Raw genomic sequence first — 14262 nt, forward strand, 5'->3', positions numbered from 1 at the left:
TAGGGGGTGTGCAGGGAGACAACTGACCAATGATTCTCTCTCATCATTGATACTTCTATTTCTCTCTTGCTCTCCCTTCCTCTCTTTGAAATCAATAAAAACATATTAAAAATAATAAAACAAAGTTGCAATTTTGGCCCATGGCCCCAAGGCATTTGGGCTACAGAGTCAGCACTGAGTAGAGTGGGAAAGATGAGATTCCTCGGGTTTTTTTTTTCTTTTTAGTCCCTAAGTACCTTCCAGGAAAGTCCTCAGTCATGGGCAGAGAGTACAGGGTTCAGAACAGGAACACTCAAAATAGACTGCGCAAGCAGCCAAAAAGGGACTTTGTCTCTCCAAACTGTCTACCAGCCATGGCCAGTCAGTAAGTGGGATTAGGGGGTAGAGTCTTCCCTCAGCCACCTGCTTTGTCCCTAAAGGCCCATCCCTTAGAGCCATTTCCAGACGTATTTTGAGCCTTGTGGGTGAATTTATCAGTGTGGTCTTAGACTTCGATGAGCCTGAGTGGCTATAAAACTTGCAGCTGCCAACTATGAAAATGCCCTGGAGTAACAATCCCGTCGCCCAAAGTAACTCAAAAGTGCAATTGATCTGTCTGGTCTTTAGGCAATGTTCCACATAGTTCAGAACTACTCTGCTAGAATCCCTTGAGTGCTTTTAGAAAATCTAATTCCTAGGTCTCATCTAAGATCCCCTTGAATCAGATCTTGGGGTGGGGCCCTCGAACCTGCATTGTCAATGAGGCCCTCAAGAAAATATGACACATACAAAAGTTTAACGATTTCTATCTTAAAGGAACCCACCTTCTAAATCTATCCACATGAGCTATCGTGGTCAACCCTATTCTTGATAAAGCTGGAGAGAGAAAAGAGTGAAGCAGATAGAAAGGCTCTGGATGAGGTTGGGTCCTTTCTAAATATTCTCCTGCCTCCACATAGAACTATTCTTAGAGGGCAGGCACCCAGTATGAAGGCTGTGGGCGGAGGCAAGCAGGCCTACAGGGCTGGGCCATGGAATGGAAGAGACAGCAGTTGTTGAGAGCTTGTTAGCAATCACACCCAAAGACAGACAAGGATTCTGAGATCAGGAGTCATTTTGTCGACTTTTTAGCAGTTCCTGAAACTAGATATAGATTTCAGATGCAGGTTGGTATAATGAAAATAGAAGGCATTTGGTGTAAGAGAGAAAAAGGTGTTAATTCCTGCCTGACCAGTTATTTCTGGCTAAGTAAATTTGGGCAAGTTATTAAATGCATGTTGGTCTTAGTTCCTCCATCTGCACAATGGAAAGAGCATCACCACTTGGGCTGGCCTGTTGTGAAGAGTAAATGAAATAAAGTGTCTGAGATCACCTAGCATGATACTTGAAATAAGACTTTTTGTAGATTCATTTCCCTTGTCCGAGTCAGAGATAATCAGAAGTTGGCATTGATTTAGAAAGAGGAGGAGGAGGAGGAGGAGGAGAGAAAAAAAGGATAAAAGGGAGGAAGGGAAGAATAAAAGAAGGAGAAGATAAAAAATAAAAAAGAGAAAGAGAAAGAAAAAATATACTAAAAGAAAAGAAAATTAGCTTAGTTTGGCAGCTATAAGAAGTTTCATGCCTGTGAATGTTTCACTGCACATTTCAATTATAATCTTTAAAGGATACATCATGCCATTGTAGATTGCTTCAAATAGCTAGACAGTAGAAAAAAGACTATTGTCTGTAGCTCAGAGTGAAATAATATGAAAGTAAACATTGGAAAGCTTTTAAAGCATCTTAAATTGTTTCTTCTTCCTTCAAATGTCAAAATATCTGTCTCAATAGATATTCTAAAATTGCATTTCTTTTTTTTTTCAAAATCCTTCTATTCTACTACCTCACTTAGGAATGAAAGAAATAACTAAGTTGGAAACAGTATAATTTGGGGGTGAGGTGGGAGGGGAGTTTAAGTAAATTTCAATTTGACCATCTTCTAGATCTTGGTGGATGTTGATTATATTTTTACCACTGAATTTTGATAGATTTTAAAATTTGCATTTCTTTTTTTTTTCAAAATCCTTCTATTCTACTACCTCACTTAGGAATGAAAGAAATAACTAAGTTGGAAACAGTATAATTTGGGGGTGAGGTGGGAGGGGAGTTTAAGTAAATTTCAATTTGACCATCTTCTAGATCTTGGTGGATGTTGATTATATTTTTACCACTGAATTTGGTGGAAAGTGGAGAGGAAAATCATCTTTGGCTGTTTCCTATGCTCCCATTGTCTATTGCTACGTAAGAAATCATCTGAAAAGTCAGTGGCTTAAAATAATAATAATTTATTATCACTATAGATTGACTGGGCTCAGCTGGGTGGCTCTCACTTGGGGTCTATCATAATCCGAAGGGCTCCCGGGGTCACTCCCAAGATTGGGAGCTGATTTTAGAAGTCACCTGGGAGCTCAGCAGGGACAGTCCACCAGCGCACCTACACAAAGCCTCCCCAGGTGGCTTTGGCTTCCTGGGAATGATGGCTGGATTCTGAGAAGGAAAGCTCCAAGACACCAGAGAGGAGGCTGCAAGGCTTCTTATAACCTGGCCTTGGAAGTCATGCAACATCACTTCTACTGCATTACACTGGGCCAGTGAAGAATCAAGAGCATCAGTACCTGAGTACAAAGGAGTGTGACTCCTGGGAAGCATCCTTTGTTGGGGGGCCACACCTACTCACCTTCTAGTTAAATGTCCTTGCTCACAGGAGCATTTCTACATGTATAAGACCATTAATGGGGTCACTTACCATTTAACTGTAAATTTCAAATTTTGATGCTCAGTTTACCTGCATGTATGAGAACAAGGTTACCATCAAAGGTAACAAAATGCACGACCACTCATTGTTTGCTAAAGCTTCTACGAAAGCCCTTTTACTAGATGGGGTCCACTAGAGACATCCATCCTTTAAGAATTTCTGATCTCAATCCCTGGACAGAAAGGGAGTTGAAATCTCCCAGCTGCTAAATAATCCTGGGGGAATAAGCTGGTAGAGATAGACCATTACATTGAGTATCTTGGGCAACTCACTTCCCCTAGTTTCTTCATCTGAAATAGAAGAAGGAGGAAGACTAGACGATTTTCAGCGTCTCTTCCCTCCTGACTTTAATATGCTAGTGACTTAAGATTTTGCAGTGAACTTCACTGAATAGAACATTTTAGTTAATTTAGGGTTGTTGTAATGCATTTTCCAAAACCATCCATCTCTTTCTTGCTTTTTGGTTCATTCATTAGAATAGAGCAGGTGGGAAGGAGAGGTCATTCTTCAGCTTGGCCTTCAAGTAGAGTCCTAGCTCTATCACAGTTCAAAGCAGAGTAGAGTGTAGACCATGGAAACAGTAGATGCCGGGTTTGAAATGTGGGCTATAAAATTCACCAGGGTGAGACCTGTTCCTACTTGCGCAACCTCTTTTTTTAAATATATATATTCAGAGAGGAAGGGAGAGGGAGTGAGAGCTAGAAACATCAATGATGAGAGAGAATCACCGATCTGCTGCCTCCTCCTGCACCCACTCTGGGGATCCAGCTTGTAATCCAGACGTGTGCCCTGACCAGGAATCGAACTGTGACTGCCTGGTTCGTATGTTGATGCTCAATCACTGAGCTACACTGGCTGGGCTGCTCAACCTCTTTGATCACTGGCTTTTTCATTTGCAAAAAATATGACACATATAGTTCATTTGGGAGGAATAAATGAGCTGAGCTTTAAGGTCTTGCCCTAGGTCAGTGATGACGAACCTTTTGAGCTCGGCGTGTCAGCATTTTGAAAAACCCTAACTTAACTCTGGTTCCATGTCACATATAGAAATTTTTTGATATTTGAAACAATAGTAAAACAAAGATTTATATTTTTGATATTTATTTTACATATTTAAATGCCATTTAACAAAGAAAAATCAACCAAAAAAATGAGTTTGCGTGTCACCTCTGACACGCGTGTCATAGGTTCACCATCACTGCCCTAGGTCTTTCTATCAATGGGACATTTTTGTTGTTTGAGTTTTTGTCTTTTTAACCTCACTTGAAGGACTTAATGGTTATGGTGTACCTTTAGCTTTTAGTTACTGCAAGTCTGTTTGAGAAGTAGTCAGGGTATGAATAATACTCGTAAATAATACATGAGTGCACAGTATTCCAAAGCAAAGTAACACTTTTTAAAAATTTGGACTCAAACCACAACTTCACATCAATCAAAAATATTTATTGGGTCACCAGAATTTGGGTTCTGTAGAGAACAAGATTCATATTTAGTCAAAGCTGCTTTCAGCCTACTTACCCAGAGATTGCTGAATTTGGAGCTGGTTGACAGTTATGCCAGCAACACAGATCAATCTGCGTGCCAGCAGAGAACTGAAAGCTCGCTTCTCAGTGCAGAGCAGACGGCTCGCAAAGAGCCTTGCAAACCACGTACTGCAAACAAGGGCACGGCTCCTCCTTCCAGGTTTTCCTAAGTAGGTCAAGAACAGTTCAGGAAAGATGTTCTTCTGAATAGAAAAACAGTTTCCATTGACAAAGATTCAAACGGCAGTGAAGACAAAGAAGAGAGGTCCACATAATCCCATGTACGAACCCAACCATTATCCTAGGGTCCTGAGGACCCACCTGGGCAAGATGCTGTGTGGGGATTGAAGTGGGTGTTTGTGTGTGTTTCCGTGTGTGTGCAAGGGATGGATGAATAACACAAGGCTTTTAGGAGCTCCCAAAAGAGGGGATGAGATGGGTACCCAAGTAACTATATTTCAAGAGGGAAAGTGCTAAGGTTGTAAAAGCTCAAAGTCCTAAGGAATGAGAAACACCACCAGTCAGGTAACATAAGGAGGACTTGTTGGAAGGAGAGGTTATTCTTCAGCTTGGCCTGCAAGTAGAGGTGGCAACAGTAAGCAATTTGGTTTAGATGAATCACAGAGTCTCGGAATGGAAGAGGTAGAAGAAAAGTCTCTATGGAAAGAAGGGTGAAGAGTCTCCAGAGCATTTTCAATACTAACCCATAGGGTTTACATTTTACAGAAAAACATAACAGACAGTGGTTCAAATGAGAGGGGAATCTGTTAGGGTTAAGCTGGGACCTGCATTAGGGTTAGGGTTAGGGTTAGGTTAGGGTTAGGGAAGAGAAGTCCAGGAGAAGGCAGTTTAGAGTCCGTCGGGTAGCTCAACAAGGCCATGGGAGGCCCACGCTCTTGCCATGTTCTCTGCCCTGTCATCCTCACAAGTAGCTTTTGTCCTTATGTTTGTCATCATCAATATTATTGTTATTGTCAGAGGTAGATAACATAGCTGGATGTTAACTTGCAGATGAGAAGACTGCAGTCAAAATACTACAGGATCAAATGTGCAATATCCCCATGAAAAGAAGGAAACAAAGTCACTACAAAGGACTGACAGTAACATAAAACCATGTGATTCTGCAGAGGTGGAAACTGTCTATACAGATGTGGGGAAAATCTAGGCTCTAAGCTCAAATCCAGGATTAAAGGGCTCTGTATCCAGATGCAGAAACAGCGCAGACATGGAGGGGGTGGAGGGAGGGTAGCCTTTCTCCAGGAGAATTCTGAGCGACAGCTACAAAATTAGTGTTCCTGCTCTGGAAGAGGGATTCCGCAGCTCTGACTTAAATTTAGTGTTCATGGGGATAGAGAGAAATCAAACTAGCAAAGAGAGACTGTGGTTTCTGGTAAGGAATTTAGAAATCAGGGAAGCCAAGTCTATGTAAATGAAATCTCTGACCTTCAGAGAATTCTTTAGATAACTACTGAATGAGGTAGAGGCTTAATCTATAGTGTATTTTAAAAATTCAAATTTGCATGAATCTAAAGTACAAAATTAAGTCCTATGAACAATAGATACCAAGAACAGAAAGGCTATGGAAAGTAACAATGACAAAAAACTCCAGTTTATACCATAGCCATAGGCATATATGGGTTTGCCAAATAAGCAAATGATCAAATGAGTAGTACAGGTCATGCAGACAAAATCAGAGATTCTACATTCATGAGGTCAGTAGATCAAAATTTCTACCACACTCTACCACCTATCTATATCACTATTATTTATTTACACATTTTCAAAAATATTTGTTATATTTTACAGAAATATGTAAATAGCAACAGACTAAACAACTGATAAAAGAATACTGCACTTCAAGATGGCTGACTATGTGTGTCTCCTGTCTCACATGCCATTAAGTCACATACTGTAAGTACAAAATTATAACACTGCTGGAGAAGAAATGGACTTTATGAAGAAAGCAAAGAGCTTGGTATGGTAGGGAGAGTAACAGCCCTTCCAAAGATGCCCATCCTTAAAAACAGTGACTATGGTACCTTACATGGCTAAAGAGACTTTGCAGATGTGATTAAATTAAGGATCGTGAGATGATGTCCTGGATTATTCAGTGGGCTCATTGCAATCATAAGACCCCTTCTAGAAAGAGGGAGGCAAGAGTATCAAAGTCAGAGAGAGATTTAAAGATGCTATGCTGTTAACTTTGAGGATAAAGGAAGGGGCCACAAGCCAAGTAATGCCGGTGGCTTCTGGAAGCTGAAGAAGAAAAAGGATGGGCTTGTCCCCGAGAGCCTCCATAATGACTGTCATCCTGCTGAACCTTGATGTTAGCCCAGTGAAGCCCATTTCAATGCAGACCTCCACAGCTATAAAATAATACATTTTTTTAAAGCCACTAAGTTTGTGATAATTTGTTACAGCAGCGTTAGGGAATTGATACACTGTGGAGAACAGATTCAGCAGCCCCTACAGCTGTGGAGGAAGGGAGTTCAGAAGGAAAGAAAGGTATGTGGATGGAGGGTGGGATGTACCAAATAAAAGAAGGAATCGCTCTGAGCTGAAAAGGAACTTGAGTTTTCAGAGAGAGAAAAAAGTCCAACTGAGTCATTTATGGCAAAATTATAAAAAAAATTGGGATCCTCAAGGACAAAGAAAAATCCTACAAGCTTCCAGACAGGAGAACAAATATATAAGGCTGATAAAGAAACTTTTTCTCATCACTGAGTTCATTATTTGTTTGTGCTTAGTATTTTACTTTAATCTTCGCTACACAAGGGCCCTTACCATCCAGTGAGGAAAGAGCCGCACTGAAGTTAAGCTGTTATACAGGTAGTAGGTGGTAGACAGGGACTGAAAATTCAGGCTGCCTATTTCTGAAACTCATGACCTTAATTGCTAGCATTGAACTTCTCTCCTGCAATCCAGAGAGCAGGAAGGCAATGGACCGGTGCCTCCAAAAAGCTAAGGAAATAACATTTGGAGTCTCAAGTCCTGCCATTAAAGTGTGGGGCAGAGGGTGATGACATTTTTACATTTACAAAAGCTCAGAATGTTTACTGTCCACATAACCTTTTCAGAAAACAAAACATCAAAAAAGATAAAAATTCTGGTGCCTTTCAGAAAAATAAAGCCAAGAAACAGAAATACATAGCATCCCAATAAAATGAGTAGCGGCATCAGTAAAACTTACAGTTAATACTAAGTAACTGTTGAAAATACGACAGTGAAATTTCATGGAATTGTTAAGTGGGTACTCATAAAATAGGAAAGGCACAAAGTAAAAAATTAACAATCTGGAACCAAATTCAAGATAATTTTAACAGTACAGAGGAGGTAGAAGGAAGAACTAAAGGGAAGATATAAAATACCTGATGAGACAACTCCTATTTTAAGTGAAGTGGATGCAGGTATAGCTTCATTTTTATGGAGAAAAGAAAATAATTTGGTTATGAAGAGTTTAAGGATAACCACTAGAATAAAAATATAAGGTGGAATTTTTAAACTACTAAAATGTAGTAAATGTAAAATTAAAAAATATGAAATCTGAAACACATGATATAAAAAACAAAAATATCAGACATTATAAATGAATGACCATTAATTGAATTAAAAAATATATTTTTATTGATTTTTTTTTAAGGGAAAGAAAGGGAGAGATAGCAACATCAATGAGAGAAACATCGATTGGTTGCTTCCTGCACGGCCCCTACTGGGGACTGAGCCCAGTAACCTGGCCACATGCCTGACCAGGAATGGAACCAGGAACCTCTTGGTTCATGGGTTGACACTCAACCACTGAGCCACACTGGCCGGGTGAAATTTTTTTTTCTTAAATGATTCTCAGTTTGGAGTGGGGGAAACAAACAAAACAATGTCACTATATTTGTTTGAGGAGAAACACCCAAAATAAAACCACATAAAGAAGTTGAAAGTAAAGGAATGAACAAAGATTTATGAAGCCAATGCCAGTACAACAACAGTCTGGGCGTTATCGACAAAGTAGAACTCAAGACAAAAAGCATTATAAAAAAAAAGAGTATAATTTATATTGATAAAAAGCATACATTCTAATAATACTTTAAAATAGCTGTGAATCTTTCTACTCAGAACAATAGGTCATTAAAATATATATATATATATGTATTGATTTCAGAGAAAAACAGAAAGGGAGAGACAGAAACATCAATGATGAGAGAATCATTGATCGGCTGCCTCCTGCACTTCCCCCACTGGGGACCGAGCCCACAACCAGGGCATGTGCTCTCAACTAGAATCGAACCCGGGACCCTTCAGTCCTCAGGCTGATGCTCTATCCACTGAGCCAAACTGGCCAAAGTGGTCATTTTTTTAAAATGATGAAAGGTGAATTTTATTTAAAAATATCATACTAGAAAATTTCTGAATTGAATTAAGTAGACATAAAATTTAGGATATATAAAGGACTTGAACAACATAGTTAACATTCTAGAAGGAACAAGAGAGAGAAAGAGGGAGAGGAGAAGGAAAAGAGAAAGAAGAGATAGAGATAAGGGACATAGGGGGAAGGGAAGAAGGGTTGAAGAAAGGAAAAAAAGAAGGAAGGGGAGAAATTAACTTTTATTCCGGAAAAGAATCCAGACTATGCATTATTTTTGTTTGACTATGAGCTATTTACCAAAATTGATGCTGTACTAGGCCACAAAGAAACTCTCAATAGAAATACAAAAGCTCAAAACCTCCAAGACACAGTCTCTGACTACAGTGTCATGAAGCTGGATATTAACAAAGGGTTAACAAAAATAAGTAAAGGACAATCAAAACTCTTGGGCATTTAGCAAATACTGATTTACACAACATTTTGTTTAAAGAGAAAGTTAGAACTGACCTTGCAAAGTCCTTAGAAAGGGGGAAGTATGAGAATACTACATAGAACCCGAGAAATAAAAGTCACAAAGAATGTCAGGTTTGGTAACAAAAAAATGAAACATTTCACATAGAAAACGTCACTGATTGGTTAAAAATGGAGGAGAACAGTCCATTTAATAATAGTTTAGCACCCATAACACACAAAGAGAACCTGTAAATTAAAGATAAGAAACAGACAGGCCAATAGAGAAATGGGTAAAGGACAGAAACTGGAAACTCACCCAGGAAGAAACAGAAATGGCCAATAAATAGTAACAGATATTCTCGCTGGTGATGAGAAAAGGCATATCACAACAAAATGCAGTTGTTGTCCATTAGTGTGGAAAAAAATTTCTAAATCTGCTAATAACCAGTTTGGCTAGGATGTGGGGAAAGAAGCATTTTTATACTTTTTGGCTCGTGTTTAAAATGGTTCAACTGGTTGCCAAAGGGAAGGGGGTGGGTGCTATTATCCATACCATATTATAAATCGAAGACAAAATGAGCTCTCACCCATATGTATCATATAAAAAGGTCTCACTGCCTAGTTATGTTTAAGTAACATAGTTTATGTTTGTCAATTCCGAGTCCTCCTTCTCTCCTCTCTCATTAGCACTCTTTCTCTATTTTTTCAAGTAAAAAATCGACAATGTCCAGTGAAGAGGAGACCTTTTGGCCAGTAGATTCTTTATCAGGGGCCAAATAAAAGCCAGGTAAAAGCAGACCTTCAATGGGAAGTTCTCATACTTTTTATGAACTTGGTCTTAGACTGCTTTCCACAACCTGAGCTACTCTTTATCCCTCCCCAGTTACTCATGTCTTTTTATTATCTCACCCTTAAGATTGCACACTTGGTACCTCTTCCCAGGCTACAATCTCAGTTCCTCTCCTTGGTGGTAATTGATGTTGTCTCATGCATGCTACCTTGGGTCACTTAGAGAAGGAGGCGGAAGAGGGAGGAGGAATGAGAGTGATGATGATAACAGGGCTATGTCTCTGCACCAGGCATTGTGCTGAGAGCTTCACATATGTGATAGCTACAAATCCGCACAACCCTGGGAGGAAAGTGCTGCTACTGTCACCATCATCGACATCAACAAATGAAGCTTGGGAAGGTTAAGTCACACACTGAAGACCAGACAGCTAAAAGGCAACAGAACTGGGATCCCCTGTGAACCTGGGGCCCATGTGCTTAACCACTGGCATGGTACCTCCATGAATACCTTTCTGCTTTGGTCTGGCCCCTAACATCTCCTCTTCTGGGCCCAATAGTCTTGTAGGACCCAGGCAGGCAGGAACCGTCCAGGTGCAGTTGTGCATGAACGTATGATGAGTGCCCAGCCCAGAGTCAGCTTCTGTTTGCTTAGAAATGATCATGACAAGAAAGCAAAGGCCAACGAAAGGTAGATAAATGCTCTAAGCTACAAACGGCAGCAGACATGACTATGAGCACTAAGAACTTGGTATGTTCTCACAGGTTTTCTGAGATCCCAGCTCTAACACGCGTGCACATTACTTGAGTCCAGTACAGAAAGACTAAAGAAGAAAAGGAGCCCAGCTGGTGGGGCTCAGAGGTTGAGCAGGAACGAAGAGGCCACTGGTTTGATTCCTGGTCAGGGCACATGCCCGGGTTGCAGGCTCGATCCCCAGTGGGGGTGTGCAGGAGGCAGCTGCTCGATGGTTTCTCTCTCATCAATGTTTCTATTTCTCTATCCCTCTCCCTTTCTCTTTCTCTAAAAAATAAATAAAACTTTTTTTTAAAGAGGAAAAGGAATTAATAGGTATTATTTTATTTCTTATAAAAATTATGTTCTTTGCTTTGGGGGAGGTTCGAAATAATCATGACAACTACTTAGCATTTTGGAGAAGCTTATGAAGGAAAGAATTAACAGTACAGAACTTACTCCCAATATCCAAATATTCAGAAACACTCTACATGTTCAAAATAAGAGAACATTAAGTAAACTATGGCAATATTGATGATAATGATGTCATTATTGATAATGGCAGCAGTTAGTATTTATTGGGTCCTCATTAGAAATCGCTTCAAATAGATTCACTCTTTCATTTCATCTTCACAACATCATATGAAGCTGAGTTATATAGTCAGTATAAGATGATGTTACTGGGAGTTTATGATAAAGTGGAAAAATAAAAAAGTAAGATATAAAATTTTATCTTTTACAAGAGAAAAACTACTTATTGAAAAACTACTGGAAAGAAATATAGCGTAATATTAACACTGGTTGATTCTCAAAGGTCGGACTATGTGTATTTTGTCTTCCTTCTTGTCTTTATTTCTGTGTGCGTCTTATAAGCTTTTACAATGAGAAAACATACCAACTTTATTTAGAATAAATGAGCAATGTGGAGTTTCTCTCCTAAAGATGAGTATCTGGGCAATATTTGTTCTCCAAGGGTCTTTGGGGGGCTCCAGGAAACCTGGGTTAGATTTTGATCATCAAGTAGAAAAGCATGCCCTACTGTCCTTTCTTGGATGTATGAATCAGAATTCAACAAAAGGGAAGCATAGTTACAGGCTTGTCAGAAATGCAAAGATGCCTCTGGCGAACCACACAGTAAGGAAATAAGTCACCTTTGGTGTCCTTGGTGTTTTATACTTTTCTCAGTGACTTTATTTTTATCTTTTTTTCCCACCTGTTCCTCACAAGAGTCCTAAGAGATGAGGACACCAGGCATTACTAATGTCCACGTTACAGACAATGAAACGAGCATACTTACCTGCCAACACCAAGCAAGGAGCTGGTAAAAATCTGAGAATGGAACGTGATCTCAGCTCTGCATTTAGTATTGATAGTTCTTTTCAATAACAATGACTATCTCTGCAGAGTCCCAGCCACTGTTGGCAGGAAAGACAAGCTTGTCAGGCTATCAGCGATCTAAAGCATTGATGGGTGAAGGTGCTGTGCAATTCCTGCTGTACATGCAGTATATTACAACTCTGAGCAAAATCAAGTAATACCAATTGTATCACGCCCTTTTATGCAGCCATTCATACAACTCTCATTCACTGCATGCCCAGCACTGTGAAAGTCCTGGGAACTCAGGTAGCTGACAGTAAGGGAGCAGGTAGACAGGAGTGTGCTAAAGTGGCATGAGTCCTGTGAAGGAGACACGGGGCATGCTGCTCCTCACTCATTCAAATCATTGAGTGCCTTCTTGTTGCCATGCTTTGTGTTGGGTTCTGAGGATCACAGGGAAGAACATGTGGTCTTTATACTCAAGGATTACCATCCAATGGGGAAGACAGAGTTAATCAGATGATTATACAGACCTACATTACATAAAAAAATGAATAAATGTGGCAAAGGAAAATTAGTGCTGCAAAAGCATGTGATCTGTAATTTTGATTTGAGAAAGAGTTTCTTGGCCACCCTCTACTAGAAAAGGAGAAATTCAGTATAATCTCAAAGGATGGAACATTCACAGGACAGTCTTCAAGTGCTGGTTGGAAGCAGCCTACTCGATAGTGCTATTAAAATAATTTCATAGATTTGCTACTTCTTATCACACTGCTGCTTCCTTCTCCCCCTCCCCATGACTGCATATAGTAAATGCTTATCCTCCTGTCCTCAGTTCATGGATGGAATGTTAAGTTGGACCATTTCTCTCTTCCCAATAAGCCAGGCACACACTCCTGGAGAGAAAATGGCAATCACATCCACATTAATTTCAGTAAAGCATTAGCTGCTAACCTGAAGCCTCCTCCATGGAGGGTAACAGATGGCACTGGGTCACCTATGCTAGAAGAAATGAAAACCTGATTATACTCTTCCTAATTTTCCCCCCTCCTACGTGAAGCATGCTACAGCCACCTCGCAAAATATGGTCATGTGTCAAAGCTTAATTAGCCAGCACTTGTATGCCATCTACATTATGTTGGAAACTACGTTTCCAAGAGCAGGAGAAAACAGCTCAAAATATTCTGGCAGGAAGATGATTTTTAGAACACAAAGAAGAGAGAATAATGCAATAAGCTAGTTTATATTACCAAGGCCTTAATGATTTCTTAGATAAGCAGAAGCAGGAGAAAATGTCTTGGTTCCCCAACTGCAATAGGGTTGGTCTACCTTCTATAAAAAAATAGAAAATGCATGGCCTGGCATGAATGTATGTACTCATGAGGGGACGAGGAGTGGGTCTATTTGAAAGAAGTACAGTTCCTATGTATCTGGGATGCATCACAGGGTGACAAACCATCCTGCTTTGCCTGGGACTCAGGAGGTTTCTGGGATGCAGGAATTTCAATGCTAAAACGGAGCAAGTCCCAGACAAATTGGGACGTGTTCATCACCTTCCATGCATGTAAACTGTGCTTATAAGAAAATCTTTTATATAAACTTAGAAGATCAAGTTGACCAAGCCAGTGCTGTTTCCTCTGCTCTCTCCTTCAACCAATGTGAAGGAAGAAGGCTGACTGTTCAGAGGAACATCAGAGATCTTTCTTGTTCCTACACAGGCTCAGCTGTCCAGATTCCCCGCTCCTCCCTCACTATCTTCTCCTCTGGCCCAGCTCCTTGCACCTTCGCTGTCACCCTCACTGCTTCATGGCTGAACACACTCACTTGTCCACTGCAGCTTGAAACGAGTCTCTCAGGCAGGCCCTGAGCTCCTTTTATATGTCCCAGGGATTTTAAACAATGAGATAAACTTTCAAGGTGATAAAAAGGCTCCACAAATCTCACAATAAAAAATCTACTCTTGGAATTCTCTAATACATGCACGGAGCAGTTTCCTTATTTACTAATTGCATGCCTGAGAGAGTCAATCCCACCTCCAACCTATTCCCAACCCCCCTCTGCTTCTGATGTGCAGGCTTGATGAAGAGGCTCCTCCCCTCGGCTCCTCCCACTTCTCATGGCCATAGGAGACAGTGAATGTAACATGAACCACATGGATTTTGGAGCTCTCTGTTCACAGCTGGTTTCAGATCCTGGCTCTGCCACTTTTTAGTTGAATATGCTTGGATGAATTACTTAATGACTCTAAATCTCAGTTTACTCATTATGTTGTCACAGAGACTGAAAAAAACATTAAAAAGTTATATTTACATGTTCCTAACTG

General features: G+C 40.1%; 2 protein-coding genes across 2 annotated transcripts in view; both read right to left on the reverse strand.

Moving 5' to 3' along the window:
* The window catches only part of CA10 (carbonic anhydrase X), a 375155-nt gene that overhangs the window by 194813 nt on the left and 166080 nt on the right, over positions 1-14262 (reverse strand). The window lies entirely within an intron of this gene.
* Positions 1-14262, reverse strand: part of LOC102257916 (kunitz-type protease inhibitor 2) — a 61045-nt gene that overhangs the window by 45794 nt on the left and 989 nt on the right. The gene's annotated exons all lie outside the window — the stretch shown is intronic.

This window comes from Myotis brandtii, unplaced genomic scaffold (assembly GCF_000412655.1).
Source record: "Myotis brandtii unplaced genomic scaffold, ASM41265v1 scaffold943, whole genome shotgun sequence".
Lineage (NCBI taxonomy): Eukaryota > Metazoa > Chordata > Mammalia > Chiroptera > Vespertilionidae > Myotis > Myotis brandtii.